The 7,376-nt window shown below is 35.2% G+C and overlaps 1 long non-coding RNA gene across 11 annotated transcripts; it reads right to left on the bottom strand.

The window, feature by feature from the left end:
- Window positions 1-755: 755 nt before the first annotated feature.
- On the bottom strand, window positions 756-7,217 carry LOC127711649 (uncharacterized). Of its 11 annotated transcripts, none has more exons than XR_007986826.1 (5): window positions 7,105-7,217; window positions 5,226-5,317; window positions 2,978-3,718; window positions 2,216-2,307; window positions 756-1,261 (listed from the first exon to the last, which is right to left on the bottom strand). It is a non-coding gene; the product is annotated as an uncharacterized LOC127711649 (long non-coding RNA). The 11 variants fall into 11 exon arrangements; XR_007986824.1 differs by lacking the exon at window positions 7,105-7,217 and adding an exon at window positions 6,437-6,549; XR_007986829.1 differs by lacking the exons at window positions 2,978-3,718; window positions 7,105-7,217 and adding exons at window positions 3,979-4,386; window positions 6,437-6,549.
- Window positions 7,218-7,376: the final 159 nt, after the last annotated feature.

Genomic DNA, 7,376 nt, shown 5'->3' on the forward strand with positions numbered 1-7,376 from the left:
TACATATAAAGGTTCATACAAGAGGCACTTGAGAGTTTGTACCACTCTTATTTCTTATTGCAAAAAAGTTTCAAGTGTTGAATGTATCCTCAGATATTAGAGAGGAAAGATCTTCTATCTGATAATGTGACAGGAAAGCACGAAAAAGGTATAGACCAATATCATTGCCAAATATGTAACAAAAGCTTTCGATACAGATCTACCAAGTCTAAACATTCCAGTAAGTATCACCAATGAAGAGTCTGTATGGTCGTTTTGTTATTTTCAGGCCTCAATTATATTTATATAGAACTCATATACTGTTAACAATCTTTTTCAGTATTTTTTTTCTTATACAAATGTCATTTCATACAAGTAAGAGAAACACTTTCTTTTTTCTACAATTGTTATATATACTACTTTTTTAATTATTATTTGTTATAATTGTATTTTAAATCTATTGGAATATTATAAAACAATTCATTGGGAATTTGAACTCAATGTTTCATCAAGCACATATAAAAGATCTATTTTATACCCTTACGATATCTGGTGTTTCCTTTCCTTAAAAGATAACCATGGCAACCACGTGCACTGTCTACTTCATTTATTGATTGAAACTGACAAATCAACCTTTTACGACATGGTATTAAGTTTTTGAAAAAGAAATTGAAAAACAATCCAAAATACAGAAACAAAAAAGATTCTTCATATTTCGTTTTTTTACATCCTTTGCTTTCGTATTTTGTGCTATGACGGTTCCTGAAAGGTTATTATACCCCACGCAACGAGTTGCGGAGGGTATAATGTTTTCGACCCGTCCGTCCGTCAGTCCGTCAGACCGTCAGTCCGTCAGTCCGTCAGTCCTGTTTCTTGTCATCGCTACTCCTCTCAAACCACACAACAGAATTTCACGAAACCTTTTTAGATAATAAGGACATACTATGTAGTTGTGCATATCGACAGGAAATTACGATTCAATTTTTTTTCTAGGAGTTACGCCCCTTTGAACTTATTTACTTTAATGTACTACTGCAACAGTTTGTCATCCCAACTCCTCTGAAACCACACAACAAAATTTCATGAAACTTTGTAGATAATAAGGACATACTACGTAGATGTGCATATCAACAGGAAATTACGATTCAATTTTTTTTCCAGGAGTTATGCCCCTTTGAACTTATTTGCCCAATATACTACTGCAACCTTTTGTCATCGCAACTCCTCTCAAACCACACAACAGAATTTCATGAAACCTTTTCAGATAATAAGGACATACTACCTAGATGTGCATATCGACAGGAAATTACGATTCAATTTTTTTTCTAGGAGTTACGCCCCTTTGAACTTATTTGCTTCAATATACCTCTGCAACAGTTTGTCATCGCAACTCCTCTGAAACCACACAACAGAATTTCATGAAACTTTGTAGATAATAAGGACATACTATGTAGTTGTGCATATCGACAGGAAATTACGATTCAATTTTTTTTTCTAAGAGTTACGCCCCTTTGAACTTATTTACTTTAATGTACTACTGCAACAGTTTGTCATCTCAACTCCTCTGAAACCACACAACAAAATTTCATGAAACTTTGTAGATAATAAGGACATACTACGTAGATGTGCATATCGACAGGAAATTACCATTCAATGTTTTTTCCAGGAGTTACGCCCCTTTGAACTTATTTGCCCAATATACTACTGCAACCTCTTGTCATCGCAACTTCTTTCAAACCACACAATAGAATTTCATGAAACCTTTTCAGATAATAAGGACATACTACGTAGATGTGGATATCGACAGGAAATTACGATAAAAAAATTTTCTAGGAGTTACGCCCCTTTGAACTTATTTGCCCAATATACTACTGCAACCTTTTGTCATCGCAACTCCTCTCAAACCACACAACAGAATTTCATGAAACCTTTTCAGATAATAAGGACATACTACGCCCCTTTGAACTTATTTGCTTCAATATACCTCTGCAACAGTTTGTCATCGCAACTTCTCTGAAACCACACAACAGAATTTTATGAAACTTTGTAGATAATAAGGACATACTATGTAGTTGTGCATATCGACAGGAAATTACGATTCAATTTTTTTTCTAGGAGTTACGCCCCTTTGAACTTATTTACTTTAATGTACTACTGCAACAGTTTGCCATCTCAACTCCTCTAAAACCACACAACAAAATTTCATGAAACTTTGTAGATAATAAGGACATACTACGTAGATGTGCATATCGACAGGAAATTACGATTCAATTTTTTTTCCAGGAGTTACGCCCCTTTGAACGTATTTGCCCAATATACTACTGCAACCTTTTGTCATTACAACTCCTCTCAAACCACACAACAGAATTTCATGAAACCTTTTCAGATAATAAGGACATACTACGTAGATGTGCATATCGACAGGAAATAACGATTCGATTTTTTTTTCTAGGAGCTACGCCCCTTTGAACTAATTTTTAATATACCTCTGCAACAGTTTGTCATCGCAACTCCTCTGAAACCACACAACAGAATTTCATGAAACTTTGTAGATAATAAGGACATACTATGTAGTTGTGCATATCGACAGGAAATTACGATTCAATTTTTTTTCCAGGAGTTATGCCCCTTTGAACTTATTTGCCCAATATACTACTGCAACCTTTTGTCATCGCAACTCCTCTCAAACCACACAACAGAATTTCATGAAACCTTTTCAAATAATAAGGACATACTATGTAGATGTGCATATCGACAGGAAATTACGATTCATTTTTTTTTCTAGGAGTTACGCCCCTTTGAACTTATTTACTTTAATGTACTACTGCAACAGTTTGTCATCTCAACTCCTCTAAAACCACACAACAAAATTTCATGAAACTTTGTAGATAATAAGGACATACTACGTAGATGTGCATATCGACAGGAAATTACGATTCAATTTTTTTTCCAGGAGTTACGCCCCTTTGAACGTATTTGCCCAATATGCTACTGCAACCTTTTGTCATCGCAACTCCTCTCAAACCACACAACAGAATTTCATGAAACCTTTTCAGATAATAAGGACATACTACGTAGATGTGCATATCGACAGGAAATAACGATTCGATTTTTTTTTCTAGGAGCTACGCCCCTTTGAACTAATTTTTAATATACCTCTGCAACAGTTTGTCATCGCAACTCCTCTGAAACCACACAACAGAATTTCATGAAACTTTGTAGATAATAAGGACATACTATGTAGTTGTGCATATCGACAGGAAATTACAATTCAATTTTTTCCAGGAGTTATGCCCCTTTGAACTTATTTGCCCAATATACTACTGCAACCTTTTGTCATCGCAACTCCTCTCAAACCACACAACAGAATTTCACGAAACCTTTTCAGATAATAAGGACATACTACCTAGATGTGCATATCGACAGGAAATTACGATTCAATTTTTTTTCTAGGAGCTACGCCCCTTTGAACTAATTTTTAATATACCTCTGCAACAGTTTGTCATCGCAACTCCTCTGAAACCACACAACAGAATTTCATGAAACTTTGTAGATAATAAGGACATACTATGTAGTTGTGCATATCGACAGGAAATTACGATTCAATTTTTTTTCCAGGAGTTATGCCCCTTTGAACTTATTTGCCCAATATACTACTGCAACCTTTTGTCATCGCAACTCCTCTCAAACCACACAACAGAATTTCATGAAACCTTTTCAAATAATAAGGACATACTACCTAGATGTGCATATCGACAGGAAATTACGATTCAATTTTTTTTCTAGGAGTTACGCCCCTTTGAACTTATTTACTTTAATGTACTACTGCAACAGTTTGTCATCTCAACTCCTCTAAAACCACACAACAAAATTTCATGAAACTTTGTAGATAATAAGGACATACTACGTAGATGTGCATATCGACAGGAAATTACGATTCAATTTTTTTTCCAGGAGTTACGCCCCTTTGAACGTATTTGCCCAATATGCTACTGCAACCTTTTGTCATCGCAACTCCTCTCAAACCACACAACAGAATTTCATGAAACCTTTTCAGATAATAAGGACATACTACGTAGATGTGCATATCGACAGGAAATAACGATTCGATTTTTTTTTCTAGGAGCTACGCCCCTTTGAACTAATTTTTAATATACCTCTGCAACAGTTTGTCATCGCAACTCCTCTGAAACCACACAACAGAATTTCATGAAACTTTGTAGATAATAAGGACATACTATGTAGTTGTGCATATCGACAGGAAATTACAATTCAATTTTTTCCAGGAGTTATGCCCCTTTGAACTTATTTGCCCAATATACTACTGCAACCTTTTGTCATCGCAACTCCTCTCAAACCACACAACAGAATTTCACGAAACCTTTTCAGATAATAAGGACATACTACCTAGATGTGCATATCGACAGGAAATTACGATTCAATTTTTTTTCTAGGAGTTACGCCCCTTTGAACTTATTTACTTTAATGTACTACTGCAACAGTTTGTCATCTCAACTCCTCTAAAACCACACAACAAAATTTCATGAAACTTTGTAGATAATAAGGACATACTACGTAAATGTGCATATCGACAGGAAATTACGATTCAATTTTTTTTCCAGGAGTTACGCCCCTTTGAACGTATTTGCCCAATATACTACTGCAACCTTTTGTCATCGCAACTCCTCTCAAACCACACAACAGAATTTCATGAAACCTTTTCAGATAATAAGGACATACTACGTAGATGTGCATATCGACAGGAAATAACGATTCGATTTTTTTTTCTAGGAGCTACGCCCCTTTGAACTAATTTTTAATATACCTCTGCAACAGTTTGTCATCGCAACTCCTCTGAAACCACACAACAGAATTTCATGAAACTTTGTAGATAATAAGGAAATACTATGTAGATGTGCATATCGACAGGAAATTATGATTCAATTTTTTTTCTAGGAGTTACGCCCCTTTGAACTTATTTGCTTCAATATACCTCTGCAACAGTTTGTCATCGCAACTCCTCTGAAACCACACAACAGAATTTCATGAAACTTTGTAGATAATAAGGACATACTATGTAGTTGTGCATATCGACAGGAAATTACGATTCAATTTTTTTTTCTAAGAGTTACGCCCCTTTGAACTTATTTACTTTAATGTACTACTGCAACAGTTTGTCATCTCAACTCCTCTGAAACCACACAACAAAATTTCATGAAACTTTGTAGATAATAAGGACATACTACGTAGATGTGCATATCGACAGGAAATTACCATTCAATGTTTTTTCCAGGAGTTACGCCCCTTTGAACTTATTTGCCCAATATACTACTGCAACCTCTTGTCATCGCAACTTCTTTCAAACCACACAATAGAATTTCATGAAACCTTTTCAGATAATAAGGACATACTACGTAGATGTGGATATCGACAGGAAATTACGATAAAAAAATTTTCTAGGAGTTACGCCCCTTTGAACTTATTTGCCCAATATACTACTGCAACCTTTTGTCATCGCAACTCCTCTCAAACCACACAACAGAATTTCATGAAACCTTTTCAGATAATAAGGACATACTACGCCCCTTTGAACTTATTTGCTTCAATATACCTCTGCAACAGTTTGTTATCGCAACTTCTCTGAAACCACACAACAGAATTTTATGAAACTTTGTAGATAATAAGGACATACTATGTAGTTGTGCATATCGACAGAAAATTACGATTCAATTTTTTTTCTAGGAGTTACGCCCCTTTGAACTTATTTACTTTAATGTACTACTGCAACAGTTTGCCATCTCAACTCCTCTAAAACCACACAACAAAATTTCATGAAACTTTGTAGATAATAAGGACATACTACGTAGATGTGCATATCGACAGGAAATTACGATTCAATTTTTTTTTCTAGGAGCTACGCCCCTTTGAACTAATTTTTAATATACCTCTGCAACAGTTTGTCATCGCAACTCCTCTGAAACCACAAAACAGAATTTCATGAAACTTTGTAGATAATAAGGACATACTATGTAGTTGTGCATATCGACAGGAAATTACGATTCAATTTTTTTTCCAGGAGTTATGCCCCTTTGAACTTATTTGCCCAATATACTACTGCAACCTTTTGTCATCGCAACTCCTCTCAAACCACACAACAGAATTTCATGAAACCTTTTCAGATAATAAGGACATACTACCTAGATGTGCATATCGACAGGAAATTACGATTCAATTTTTTTTCTAGGAGTTACGCCCCTTTGAACTTATTTACTTTAATGTACTACTGCAACAGTTTGTCATCTCAACTCCTCTAAAACCACACAACAAAATTTCATGAAACTTTGTAGATAATAAGGACATACTACGTAAATGTGCATATCGACAGGAAATTACGATTCAATTTTTTTTCCAGGAGTTACGCCCCTTTGAACGTATTTGCCCAATATACTACTGCAACCTTTTGTCATCGCAACTCCTCTCAAACCACACAACAGAATTTCATGAAACCTTTTCAGATAATAAGGACATACTACGTAGATGTGCATATCGACAGGAAATAACGATTCGATTTTTTTTTCTAGGAGCTACGCCCCTTTGAACTAATTTTTAATATACCTCTGCAACAGTTTGTCATCGCAACTCCTCTGAAACCACACAACAGAATTTCATGAAACTTTGTAGATAATAAGGACATACTATGTAGTTGTGCATATCGACAGGAAATTACAATTCAATTTTTTCCAGGAGTTATGCCCCTTTGAACTTATTTGCCCAATATACTACTGCAACCTTTTGTCATCGCAACTCCTCTCAAACCACACAACAGAATTTCACGAAACCTTTTCAGATAATAAGGACATACTACGTAGATGTGCATATCGACAGGAAATTACGATTCAATTTTTTTTCTAGGAGTTACGCCCCTTTGAACTTATTTACTTTAATGTACTACTGCAACAGTTTGTCATCTCAACTCCTCTAAAACCACACAACAAAATTTCATGAAACTTTGTAGATAATAAGGACATACTACGTAGATGTGCATATCGACAGGAAATTACGATTCAATTTTTTTTCCAGGAGTTACGCCCCTTTGAACGTATTTGCCCAATATACTACTGCAACCTTTTGTCATCGCAACTCCTCTCAAACCACACAACAGAATTTCATGAAACCTTTTCAGATAATAAGGACATACTACGTAGATGTGCATATCGACAGGAAATAACGATTCGATTTTTTTTTCTAGGAGCTACGCCCCTTTGAACTAATTTTTAATATACCTCTGCAACAGTTTGTCATCGCAACTCCTCTGAAACCACACAACAGAATTTCATGAAACTTTGTAGATAATAAGGAAATACTATGTAGATGTGCATATCGACAGGAAATTATGA

The sequence above is a fragment of the Mytilus californianus genome, unplaced genomic scaffold, assembly GCF_021869535.1.
Source record: "Mytilus californianus isolate M0D057914Y unplaced genomic scaffold, xbMytCali1.0.p SCAF_8, whole genome shotgun sequence".
NCBI lineage: Eukaryota > Metazoa > Mollusca > Bivalvia > Mytilida > Mytilidae > Mytilus > Mytilus californianus.